The sequence below is a fragment of the Pyxicephalus adspersus genome, chromosome 3, assembly GCF_032062135.1.
Source record: "Pyxicephalus adspersus chromosome 3, UCB_Pads_2.0, whole genome shotgun sequence".
NCBI classification, from domain to species: domain Eukaryota; kingdom Metazoa; phylum Chordata; class Amphibia; order Anura; family Pyxicephalidae; genus Pyxicephalus; species Pyxicephalus adspersus.
This window is the reverse complement of record NC_092860.1, coordinates 8,114,718-8,128,800: the sequence shown is the minus strand read 5'-3', so window position 1 is coordinate 8,128,800 and position 14,083 is coordinate 8,114,718.

Sequence of the window (14,083 nt, the reverse complement as noted above, 5' to 3'; positions counted from 1 at the left end):
TCCAGTCTCCCTCACTTTTTCAAAACTCCACTCACCTTATTCCTCTCATCAGCACCTGGGACAGGTGACCCGGAACTGTAGTTGACCAGCTGCCTTCTATTCTTGTTCAGCCCTTGCTTTTGACATCAATACCTTCCCATTATGCTACTGCAGATCTGTGGAGCCTAAGAGGACCCCACCACTGGACGAGGTGGGGTCCCTTTAAGTTCCACAGATCTGCAGCAGAACAATTGGAAATAATAATGCCACTTGTAAAAAAAAAAAACTTACACTCTGCACGTCAGAAAACTAAAGACCCCAGACCAGCCATGCCATGTGACCACAGATATGCAATTTTTTAATGTATTTTCTTTTTTAATATAATCAGGCAATTAGCTAGAGGGGATCATCTTGTAACCTTATGGTAATTAAAAAAAAGAAAATTACTATGGTGCACAATATGCTACTTTAGGATCCATCTGTGGCCTAAAATTAGATGGCTTGGAATTAGTCATGTGATCTTGAAGATGAATGAAGAAGGATGAAGGTCAGCCTTATATTAATGCCACTAAGGGTTTGCACCATGGCTTGTCATTTGACTCAACACCTTGGCACTGATGAGTTGGAGATTTTTATATTATTCTCATCAGCCTCCTGCATGGAGAAGGCATGGGTAGCTTTATAGCGATCCTGTCACCACCTTTAAACTAATTAATACTTATCTGTCCCATATTTCTTTCTCTGATCTTTGTTCTGTTAAACAGCTATGGCAGAATCTTTACATACAACAGTCTTTCACATGTGTTGGGTGGCCATGGTTCCATCCGCTGGGCTATACCTAGCTCCATTGCAAAGTAATGATGCAGGGGCTGCAGGATGCAATCATGTGGGGCGTAACCAAAAACCCAACACATCAAAAGAATTTCAGATTCTGCTGCAGGTCATTGTTCCACAGATCCAAAAATGGATGGTTGGGTAGGGGAGCTGTAAAGGGACCCTGTCCCCAAACCATTCATTTCAATACCAATCATACGTAGATTTAACACTTTTCATGCATGTTGCATCTGTAGGAGTCTCCATTGCGTAGACATCTAAAAGTCACAAGACCGCTACTGGGTGCCACCATCTTGGATGAGATGTCAGCAACCCCAACTCAAAGCTTTAATTCTATAGTATTTCATTCCTACCTGCTATGTAAAAGAGGTGAGGGGAGGAGTGAAGGAGCTGGGTCAGTTTAACAGGTCCCAATGGTCCTATTTTTTGGCCACCAGTGTCCCTTTACGCCAACCTCCTAACACTAATAAATTTACAATATTTCTTGTGTATGGTCCGCTGATCCCCAAATGACTGCACTTGTTGCTCAAACCCAAACTGCCTCAATGATAAAAAGAAGTCTCGGAAGTAGACGATTTTCTGGAACAAATTGCGATAACAATGGCTTATTTGCATTGTTGGCCAAACAAGTCGCGATCAGAACCTCTGATCGGAACCGGCGGATATTTGAGCAATTACTTAACACTCCACCTCCCCGATAACCCCATTTAGCTTGTCAGGTGTCGTAAAAAATGAAAAGCTCGGAGCTCTCAGGAGATAAAAAGCGACTCCGGTACTTTATCACAAGCGTCTGCCGGTCGGGCTCGCCTCAACGCAGGCCCGAGACACCTTAACCGCATCAATATCAATAAAAAGTGCACAGGTTTATTGCAAGGGCTATTCCCAGGCCCCGGGGGAACAGGAGGCAAGCATGTGCATTCTTTCAAGATTGAGCACCACTGTCATGTCAAGATGCAGGGAACAGCAGCTAGGAGCCGGGGTGTCAGGGTTCATTGTGAATGTTGTTTGTAAAGGTTTCACCTCTGCAACTTCCAAGATGACGCCTGATCCTATCATGGGGCCAGGTGAGAATCTGAGTTCTGGAGCCCTTTAATAGGGGTTTTCTATTACTATGCATGCATGAATAATTTCCTGTGAGTTGTCATTTTTACAGCTTTTTCTTTTTGCAATAAAAACCCATTCTAAAAAATTGTTCTTCTTCCAAAATAGTATTAAACTGTATATAGCTAGCCAAACATCAATTACATAATATAATCATATTGTCCCAATTAACTGGTTTGGGTGCCAAAGCCTTTTATGTCCAGAAATTGGACTATACTTAGCAGAAGAAAGGAGAGGCTTTTCTGAAGGCACCATAGACTAGAGGTAGATGTATATAAATGTCCTTCGTTTGGACGGCTGCCACGGGTCCACCCTTAAAATTGCATGGTTTTGTCGCATTAGAACCCTGCACTTTAGGGCTATATACCTAGGCTCTGTTGTTTTTTACTCCTGCACATTGGTTCCAAATACAGTTTTTCAGACTCTAACTAGTTACCCATTGACAACAGTCACTATACATGGTCAAGTGATGGCTCTATGGGAATAGTCAACCTCTAACCTATCAATATTTGAGAATTACAGATTCTATTTAATTATTCATCTCACACCAATACTCCTAAAAATAATAATAATAAAGAAATTTCCAACACACCACCAAGTTCTTACTTCAGGGACCCAAAGCATTCAAATGCGATTGTTACATCAATTGTAATTGAACTGGCTTGAATCTAACACTATATTATATCCTAGGTTCTCTATATCCCATGAGGAACCCGCTTTGGGCGAAACGCGTCGGGCGAGACCCCGTCCTCTGTCTCACGATCTATATGCAAGTTTGTAAATTTACTTATCAATGAATTTAGTGTGGACAGAGTTCCTTATCATGCCAATCTGTAACACCATTCTATTTTTGTTTTAAAGTTTTTTGTACCTTAATAATAATAAAATTTATACTGTTTTATATATATCTACCTCTAGTCTATGGTGGCCTTCAGAAAAGCCTTTTCTCCTTTCTTCTTCCATTTAAAAGGCCGCAGCTCAGCCTTTGATTGGGGAATGTGCTGGATATTCCTGCATCTCCTGTGTGCATGCATGAGAGGTAAATCATCCAAGCTGAGCCAAAGATCGGAGCCCAGGAATAGAAGAAGAAAAAGATGGCGGCACTCTCAAAGGAACAAGGACAGGTGAGTGTATTTAAAAAAGAAACCATGCAGATAAGGTTATTTTATTGCAGAAGGGATATCGCCTGACCCTTCTACACCAAAGAACCTGCCTGATTGCATTTTTTTTAAGTAAGGGTTTAGTCCGGCTTTAACTTTCATTCATTGACTTTGCTTAGGCTGAGATGATGTCATCAGTCTGCTGCAGACCAGAGGAAATATTTCCTTAGTCCTGTGGCCATAAAATGCATGGTTAGCTACTCTGACCTCAGCACTTTTGCAGTAAAGTTCTCCCAGAAGAGGAAAAGAAACCAAACAGCCAAAAGCCACATGTCGCTTCCAGGAACCGTGCCACATTCCCACCTTAGCTATTTGCCCAGAGTGGTTCCTAAACACCCCAATACAGATGAATGGAAGTGTTTGGTTGAACGGTTGAGCATGCAGGGACATATCCTATCCCGCATTGATCACACAGTTTCTATCAATCAACAGTTAGGAAATGCGTGAGGCATTTATCTGTGCCAAATGTAAATGACTACATAATCTCAATCCTGGAAGTAGATGGTGACCCCAATGGTTGAACAAAGATGGAGTGGAAAGCACAGGAAATATTTGTCGGGGGTACTTGGATCCTTGATACCTGGATACGTAGCTGCTGGGGCCGCATGGTTTACTGCTCCTCTGTGCCAGATCTGTGTGGGCAGACTTCAGGACCGCCTGCTGAATCTACCTGGGTTACAGGGCCCCTATGCAGCCCCACACTTTGCACCTCCCTATGTCCGCCCCTGCTGCTCCTAACATCACATTGTTTATGGTTCCAGTTGAACAGACCATTGAATGATGGTCATAAAGAGCAATTGGCTCCATATCACTTCCTGTTCAGTAGCTAACGGCAATATGTGAAATCCATGTGTGATAGGAAGAAAACAGCACAACGATCCAATCTGCCCAAATGCCTACAAAATCATTGATCACTGATTTGGGTAGAGAGCTAACAGTGCATTGCTGTTCTGCTTCTTCTTTTACTGCCCAGTCACAAGCTAAGGGCCGGTCCAGGATGCCATGATCTCCTAACACAGGTGTGAAACTCTGGCCCGTGGGCCAAATCTGACCTGTAACGTCCTTTTTTTCTGGCCCCCAAAGCAATCCTAAATATGAATTTGCAGCTGGCCCGTTGCAGCATTGAAATAGCACCGCTACTACAATTCCCGGCATCATTTACATCTATTGTCCAGCGACCTCTCAGCCTATGCGTGGCCCCGCATTGGACTGTTTTATAGACGCAGGGAATTGTAGTAGCCGTGCTATTTTAGTTTCAAGGTTGGCCCGCAACTTTGTCTAAATTTTTAGTTTTGGCCCTCTGTGTATTTGAGTTTGACACCCCTGTCCTATAAAGTAGGGTGAATGATGCTGGTCATCAAACTGAGGACATCTAGTGGCAGCTTGGAGTATTGCAAGGGAAATCTCTAGATTAAAGGTTATTGTAGCAAAAATTGGTTGTATTTTTAGTTTTTAATAACCTTATTTTGTAACTTGAAAGTTTCTGCTTTTATTTTACATTTACACACTTTTTACAGACATCTAACACTTGGCAAGTGGCAATATAGACACATACGGTCAAGACCACCATTATAGGTTTCTGAACCCATACTTGGTAAACTTCCTGGGTTCCCCTCTCCCAGGTCTAAAAGTTCCAGCATTGTAAAAGTCAAGTTCATTTGATTGGTGCTTGGTATAGAAGTCCCCTTAAAGGCAGCCCTGTATATATTGGGATCTTTGCTGCATGAGCCTCTCGCTGCTATAACCATTTATCATACACCAATACTAATGGCAACTTTGAGAGTCATATATATATATATATATAGAATATGCGTTATTGCAACAGGCTCATTCATTAAGCAAACACCTGGCTGACAATTTGCATCACTCCCTCAAAATAATTCTACAATATTCAAAGATTTTAAGGGTCTTCTGCTGCAACCTAGAGTCGTCCTTTAATCCCTGCGACCACACCATATATATATTTTTATTTGATAGCAGCCCCAGGCATATATCCGTATATATCTGTCACTGTTGGCGCACTCTCTTTTCAGCCGCCACCTTGAGGAATGGATCCGAGGTTTTGCTTGGCTGACTTGCTGCGGTGTAGAAGATTGATTTCAATTGGCTATTGCAGACTGCTATTGACACTGCCACTATGTCATTTTACAGAAGGGTGAGCAGGATTGTCCATAGATGCCATCCGTCTGTATGTCAATTTGTCACGCGGCTGCGGGGAGCTCAGATTAGTGGCGCTCTTCTTTAGTGGCTCCATTTCTGCAGATAATAAAAATTACTCCGCTCAGATATTGCTCTTGTCCAACTTATTACATTTCAACTACATTTGTCAGCCTTATTCGATGAGGCTTTGCGAATGGCAAGAGGGGGAGGGTTGCAAAGACAGATGAAGGCGGTAGCGGCAAATCAGACTTCATTTTACTACAACTAAATTAGCCAAATTGTGAAATGGCATCAATTCCCAGCGTGATGCACGAAGCTATGGGTGCTTTGTAAAGTTCACTTCACACAGTGGGCCAGATTTAATAAAGTTCTCCAAGACTGGAGAAGATCGACTATCGTCAGGGAACCTGGATGATCCAGCAAACCCGGAGTGGATCTGGTCCTGGATTGAAAACAGTTGCCAACTAATAGCAAATGATTTTCAAGAGCTCCTTCCAGGTTTGCTGGATCCACTAGGTTCTGCCATGATAGTCTATCTTCTCCAGTCTTGGAGAGCTTTAATAAATCAGACCCAATGGCGCAGACCGATCTCTGGTGGATGTGGCAGCTATGGATAATATCCAATGCTATGTTCAGCCTGGAGGTGGGAATGAAGTTCATGTGTGTCTCCAAGTGGCTCTCACCTTGGCCACCGGCACCGCTATGTTGGTTCCTGATGAACATATTACAGCGCCGGCATTACTGAACCACTCCACGTCACCCCATTCATTTAAGGAGGACTATGGATGGGACGCGATTCAGCGATGAAGAAGAGGCAATCTTACCACTTACCCATTCCCTGTGTTCCAAAAATCAGTAAATGCCATTGGTGCCAATTAATCCAAACAAGAAGAGGCACCTGAGCATCAAAGCAAAATGATTGCAGCCACCAGTAGCCCCTTTTGGAAGCCCATCAGGAGATACCTGACCACCAATATCCTTATAATGCAAGCTGCCAAAAAATAATATAACTTTTTAAAGTTACTTTACTAAGTTCAAGTTTTGTATGAGATTTTATTGATTCGCCTTACATATATATTCACTTTATCTGATCTCAGGGATTTTTCCGAGGTGCCGTAGTGCTTTACTCATCGCACTTCTCTTATTATATTGTGCATTTCTTTAGCGGTGCACCTAGAAAAACTTTCAGCTGAAAGCCATTAAACGGAATTCTCCCGCATCTCGCTCCTTCTTGCTTTTGTCGCCATCTCCTTCCTTTCACCTCTCATGTTGTGTGTTCAGGGTCTTCGACGCCTCTTCTTTGTGTCTTTCTTCTGACTTTATTGTTTTGTGATACTTATTCTTCGTATTGTCCTTATTTCTTTTCCCCTGGTCCCTCCGCTACCTCTTTTTTTTTTTCTTTCCACACCTCCTTTTATAAGAGCGGCACAAAGGGAGGCGTCAGCTTGGCAGGCTGGAAAAATGAGGCTGTTTTGTATGAGCAGTGAGAGAGGCGCAGGCATAAACATGCTCATTGTATACAGACAATGGCGCGGGAGAACGAATGACATTTAGGAAGATGCTACAATCATTTGTAAGTGCTAATATCCTGAGATTTCCTCATCCATTATCCGGCTGCACTCTACTACAGCCTAGAAGGAAGGGAGATATCAGGGTTTATTATGAAGGCCTTTTTCTAAAGCTAGCTTTGGAGGTATAGAGAAGGACATTAACACTAAAAAACGAATGATCCGGTGCAATACAAGTTACAATATATCATCCCAATTGCATTTTTCATTTCAGGTTTAATGCAATATTTAGGGTATAACTACACTGGAGCAAGATAAGGTACTCTGTTCAATTTTTAATTATGAACAAGGATTCTTAGAGTACCAGGGGCTAGCAAAGGGAAGAGCACTGCAGATGCTGAATATTTGCATCTCTTCTTGAAACCTACCTGTGTTATCCAATATGGGATAAACTATTGCTGGGATGATTCTAAATCATCAAGATACTATATTGCATAGAAGGGGATCAATTTCTATAGACTATAGGGGAGCTGTTCAGCATTAATATCTACCTAGGTGCCAATTCCTCAATCGAAGGTGGTTCTCTTGATCTATAAACAAGCACCCACTTGGCCTTGGGAGGTGAGTAACCGTGTCGCAGCCCTTAGTTGCCTCCATTACTTGGGTACCCAAAGGATGGCATCTGGGGGGACGAGAATTACCCGAGGACCAGGAACCCACAACGGCAGGGCTGAGCATGGCCAATAGGGAAAGGGCAAGCCAAAAAGCAGAGAGTAAAATAAACGTGCCCACAGCAGTTTAGAAACCTAAATGCTATGACAGATGTTAGGTCCATAGAGCGGTTGGACCTATTTATGGCCAGTGGGCAAGGTTCAGGATGCAGCAGACGACCCTTTTAACTGGTGGACAAATGAGCAGAACAATGGCACAAAAGAATTTATTAGGTGCATGCAGAAGTTGGTGGGCTAAGTTAGTGCTGACATTGGTTTACCCACTTGAGACCCCACTTGAGCATGCCTAAGGAGTGCTAAATAATGCTTAAGGCATCCTAAAAATGTATTAAGATAGCATAGGTTTAATATCCACATTGGCCATGCATTTCAACTTCTGACGGCTCTCTCGTACAGCTGTTGTGCAAAAAAAGAAAGAAAAAAAAAAAAGAACAGACAGCTGAATGGCTCAGAGGAGAGCTGCCATGCTTCTTAGAGGCCCCATCAAAATCCTGCTTGATGAGGCTTCAAGGGATCACTGAAGAAGCTCCAATTAAAGCCGACCCTAACGGAATGAAATGTAGTTTTAATAAAGCGCAATATATATTCATCAAATACCTTTTTTTTTGTATAACAGAGGTATCATTACAAATTTAAGATTAGATATAGAAGGGTGGCTATTCCTTTTAAAAAAAAGGAAAAAAGTTTTCTTTAAATTTTTTCCTTTCCATCCTTACTGTCCTGGTGGTAAAAACTGAAGAGGAAACTTGCAGCCTCCTGGTATACTTCCGTCACATATCCCAGGAGGCTGTGGGCTGCTCCTTCTGTGCATGCCTGGGTTTGGGCATGGGTCATCATGGGGCTTTCTATATTGTAAAAAAAAATTCTGATCTTTTGCATGTGTGGAGCGATTGGCACTTTTCCTATTACATTAGCAGGAAGACATCACCGATCTCACTCCTGTGCAATGCAAGTTCGGGTGATGTGAGAAGAACCCAGAAGAAAGATGATGGCCTCACTCGCTGTTCCATCCAGCAATATAAAACACAGAAGCTGAAATAGCACAGGACTCGCTGGGCTCAGTTTGTGTATGAATTGACGTTTCCCCACCGGTAAAGGTAAGTGATTTTTTTTAATATCTTAAGCCATACAATACTAAACAAAAAAAAAAAAAACTCACACTCACCTTTACCTCCGCAGAGCCCACACTTTCTCCAGCCAGTCCTAATTTTGGGTCCCTCACCGTCCTTGTCCCTGGAGCCGCCATCTTCCTCCGTCTTCTTCCTACTTTTGGCTACATCACCCATCACTGGAAAAAAGCACTTCCGAGATCGAGCATGAGCAGAAGGAACAGTCAGAAGCCTCCTGGTATAATCACGTCATGCATCCCAGGAGACTTTGTATCTACCTACCCTTTACCTATTCTGGTGATAGGTTCGCTTTAACAGATTTCCTATCGCTGTAGAACGAACAAGAAATAAAAAGATCTCTCCATACAAAGCGAGGAATATTCCCTCTTCGATAGATACCATAAAATAGGTGGAAGATCTCGCTTTCCCAAGATCTAATGACAACTTACCATTTGGGATAGAACCTTGTGATGTCATTTATTGGATGCATTTTTTTCTTCATTCTTGTATCTCAGTACTATTCATCTATAGACTTTTTGAAGCTCTTCTTCTACATTTACTCCAGTAATGGCTGCACGGCATTTGTCAACAGTCGCCATGAAAAGTTTGCGTGTCAGGATGACAACACAGAAGGACAATTGGGAAAAAAGGGGAAACATTGTCATCTGAAAATAGAGTTTCATGGCATCATCATCATGGCATGAAAGCTGCTGATTTAAATATATTGGCATAAACATGGTAAAGCTTGGATGGGATTTTAAGCGAGAGGGTGAATTGATTAAGGAGAGAAGGATCCGGTAAAGCAACAGAATCGTGATAAGATATTATTACGAAAATAAAAATTAAAACCTATTCAATGGGATAATTTGATGTTCCTATAGAAGTCATTCCATATATCCTTTTCTGGTCCCTGGGTGTCATTGAAAGTCTCTATTCTCCTTTGCATTCACTTTATGCCTAATAGCCAGTCTACATTTATTTATATTTTACAGGGGGGATAAAGAAGGAAATTTCAATTTGCATTCATTGTTCATTACGTTGTCACTGACTCTGCATTGTTCTTCATTGCCTTGCAAGCAGCAGAATGGAATTAATAATAATATGAAATCAGAAAGCCACAGGAATCTTTTTTTTTCTCCTCAATTTACAACTCCAATGAGGAAACGTCCTTGCTGAATGGCACAAGAAAAAAGAAAATGCTGTAAACATGCAAAATGCCTGAATTCAAATAAATGGGGGAATTTATTTTGTTTGACAGGGTTGCACATTGGCCGGTTTGTTATCTGGCTGATTATTTTTTTGTTATAATGTTACAATGGAATGGATGGCTGATCGTCTAAGGAATGAATGGATCCCTACATACTGTATGCAAAGTGAATATTATACCACATGGAGCAGCCATGAGGTTCCAAAGATTGACAAGGGTTCCTTAACCTGGGGCTGATTGAGCTTTATTTTAATGGTGCCAGAATATTCATAGTGAGTGGCATATCGCCAACATTGGCATGGAACAAAGTTTTTGGAGGTCACCATCAAGCCTGGGCCCATCTGTCGGGTTCTGATGTTAAATCGCGGGGACTATGATATAAAAGGGAGACTTCTGGTGTGAAAGGGGCACACAAAGGTGAAAATGATGTGAAAGGGGATCTCTGATGTAAAGGGGTCTTTGATGTGAAGTTGAGGACACTGTTGTAAAAAAGGGAAACTCTGATGAAAAGTTGAGAAACTGTTGTAAAGGGACTCTGATGTGAAAGGGGGACTCCGACACAAGGCAGGTCTTTCATATGAAGTTGAGGACATTGATGTTAAAAAGAGGAGCTCTGATAAAGTGGGGGGACTGATATAAAGGGGGCTTTGACTTAAAGGGGGAGGATTCCTATGTAAATGGTCCTAATGTAAAGGGGTCAGATATAAAGGTGGGACCCTAACATAAAGGAGTACCTTGTGAAGTTGGGGACATTGATGTAAAAAAGGGAAACTCTGATCTAACTTTGGGGGACAGTTTTCAATGAGGAACTTTGATTTAAATGGGAAGGAGTCTAATGTAAAGGGAGGGACTCTGATGTGAAGGGGGGGGGGGGGGGGGTGTTTGATATGTGATGATGGGGACACTGATGTAAAGGAGAAACTCTGATGGTAATTGGGGAGACTAAAATAAAAGGGGTTCTTTGAATTAAAGGGAGTGGACTCTTATGTGAATGGGGGCCCTAATTTAAAATAGGGGTCCTGATGTGAAGGTGGAGTTCAAATGTAAAGGTAGGAGGCTAACATTGAGGGGGTTCTATGGAACATTATTGTAAAAAAGGAAGTTCTGATGTAAAATGGGGAATCTGAAAAAAGGGGGGGCTTTGACTTAAAGGGGGACTCCTGTGTGAATGTGGGATTTAATGTAAAGTTTGGTTTCTGATATATTGGGGCAACTTAGGATGGGAAGAGTATCTTCGATGTGAAGTTGGGGACACTGATGTAAAAAAGAGAAGCTCCGATATAAAGTGTAAAGACGGAACTCCAATTTAAAGAGGGGAGTAGCTGATTTCAAGGGGGGCTCTAATGTAAAATGGGTTAAGATCTAAAGGGGGGCTTTTAGTTTGAGGGGGAGAATTCTTATTTAAAGAGGCACTCCTAGAGGTGCTCTATATGTGAATAAATTTGCTCTTAATGGTTGATCTGTAACTAGAAGTCCATCTATGGTGGTGCAGAGGTTCCATGTAAGGAAGGGCCCAGGTCCACATTGGGGCCCATAGGTCTGTAGCTTTGCCACAAGTTGCAAGGGTTCCCCACGGCCTACAATTTATATCAAAGGTTCCTTTGGGGTAAAAGTTTTGAGAAAGGCTTATACAGCCCGATAACCTCAATGGCATTCACAAATCTTTCTGAATTAAACTAAAGTTAGGGATGAGTGAATCTGAGCATAGGGGTCCAATATCACGGACGAAAATATACTTCCTTGCTAATGTGGAATTTCTGAATAAGTGCACTTTAAATCTGTCTTGTATCATTTCCATCAGCCAGTTGAGTGTTCCCAGGTGTCATCGCAAAAGCTGGTCAATGACGTTACTTAGGAATTGCTGCATTATTACTGGCAGTGTAGGGGATCTGTTGTTTAGCGAGGTCTGCGGGGGTAACTATCACCAAATTGTTATTATGACAATGGATTTACATCGCTGATATGATTGACATGACAGAGATAATAAAGTTTTGCATTAGGTATCATTCACATGATTGCATAATATGAGACGCATTACCGCAGCATGCTTTTTACGCATCAGTACAAAGTGCTGCTATTAATTCTGAATAGCATTACAATGCACCTTTTCAGGCACAGCACGGCATGCCCATGCATTATTGGGCACTTAAAAAAAAAAGTACACTCGTTCTCTATTCTATCCAAATGATCCATAGGAATAATTTGCCTAAAGATTCACCTTCATGATGTATCAATGAATACAAAGCTCCATTCACTGTGTCTTTTATACCTTCCAGAAGTTCAGCTTTAAAATGAATTCAAATTGAATTATACATCGGTGTGATTGGATGGGAATTGGGAGGTTGGAACTGCGTTTGGCGTTTCTATAATTGTGCTCTATAATCTAATGCTGCTCTTGCATGATATTGACATGTAAGGATGGATAGCTGGCCACATTATGCAGAAAATAATACAGCAATACCTGAGGATATGACACATGCGGTGCGGAGTCACCCCGGAGAGTAGGAAAGAATCATCGTCAGATCTCCATATATAGGAGGAATGTACATTAATATATGTAACACGGCACACAGGATGGAGCGTGTGGAATAACAGAAAGAGCAAACGTTCCTAGAACCTCGAAGGTTGGGGTCAAAACCCGGCCCATTATTCATAACCTGCTCACATTGTAGCTTATTAATAAAAAATGGGCTTTTCATATATACATTCTTAAAGCAGAACTCTGTGCAAAATAATAAAATAGTTATTTTCATTGGCTTCCATTTCACCTGAGAATCAAATTCAAGCTCCTGTGCTTTGCCTTCAAATCTCTCCACAGTTCTTGTCCCACTTACCTTTGTGACCTGGTAAAAAATACTCCCCCTGCTGCTCTCTTCGCTCCTCCAATGACCTACTAATGACTTCCTCACTCATAACCTCATCACACGCACGGCTCCAAGACTTTTCTAGAGCCGCCCTGACTGGTCTTCTCATCCTATTAAGCTCCTACTTTCTGCTCATTTAGAAGAAAACCTCAAAATCTTTCTTTTCACACTCACTTACCCGTCTTCTTCTGTCTCCTAAACCACCCGCTACTTACCACCATTCCATATTTCCCCTTCTATTGTGTGATACTTCACACTACTCTTAGATTGTAAGCTCTTCTGGACAGGGTCCTCTCCTATGTCACTGTCTGTATCTGTCAATGCCAAGCCCTATTTATTGTACAGCACTGCATAGTATGTTGGGGCTATATATATATACTGTATATTAAAAATAACAAAGGCAAATATAGACATTTAGCTCTTCAGGAGAAACAATAGATTTTTTTTTTTTGCATTGAACTTTGCAGTAGTTCTGTGACCGGTGATATGAGGGTGCCGGAACATTGTAGATCAATAGTCGGATGACTACTTTTAGCGTGCAGGACCCAGGTGTGATGATAGAACTGTAATACATATATGCAACAGATGGCTGACAATGCTGCAAAGAATCCAGGTAGAGCCATTTCTGCCCATTTTGGTGCCCCAAGCATAGCTAATTCACCCAACACCTTGCAAGTCAGTCCAGTTGAGTGGTGGTCACCCCCCATCATCCTTCCATCTGATCATGCAAGATACCTCTGGAAATACAACCTGAATATGAACATCAATGCTGGTACACAATGCAAATGTTTATAGGGCAATGTGAGGAGTAGTGTAATGCGATTTTCTGTGCCCCCAGCCATGCATGGTGATGGGATAAATCAACCCATGGCAGTCCCCATATTCCAGGTCTTGTCTCTTGCAATAAAGCCCTGATTTACTATGGAAGTGGGTTGGTGGTTGGGCTCGGCCCTCCCAGACATTGACAGATGTGACAACCTCGTGGCCGCTAAAAGCCAGAGGAGATGATGACTTCCAGGCAAGTGTCTTCTATCCTAGATCAGCCCTCTGACAGCTGAATGGCTTTCCTAGCAGGAGATTTAGGGCCTGATTTCATATTCTCAAATCGCTGTAATTTACAGAAGAGGCCAATCGGGTGTTAACCACCTATGTGCTGCAGGGGAGCGTAAAGAATGACATAAAAATTGCATTTTCCAAAAGCAAAATAATGAATAAAATTAATCCTCAGGTTCAAATAAAAAAAGACTAGCATATTATAAAGGAAGCACAATGACGGTCAGGTGTTCAGTTCTGTACACGAGCATTGTTGTAATTCATTAACCTCCTATATTGGCTTTACCTGGTGATTTGGGAACCCCTTCTTATAATGCAGGAAAGGGATTCTCAGACTCACCTTCTGCACAGCACTGATTCTCACATACAACCCCCAT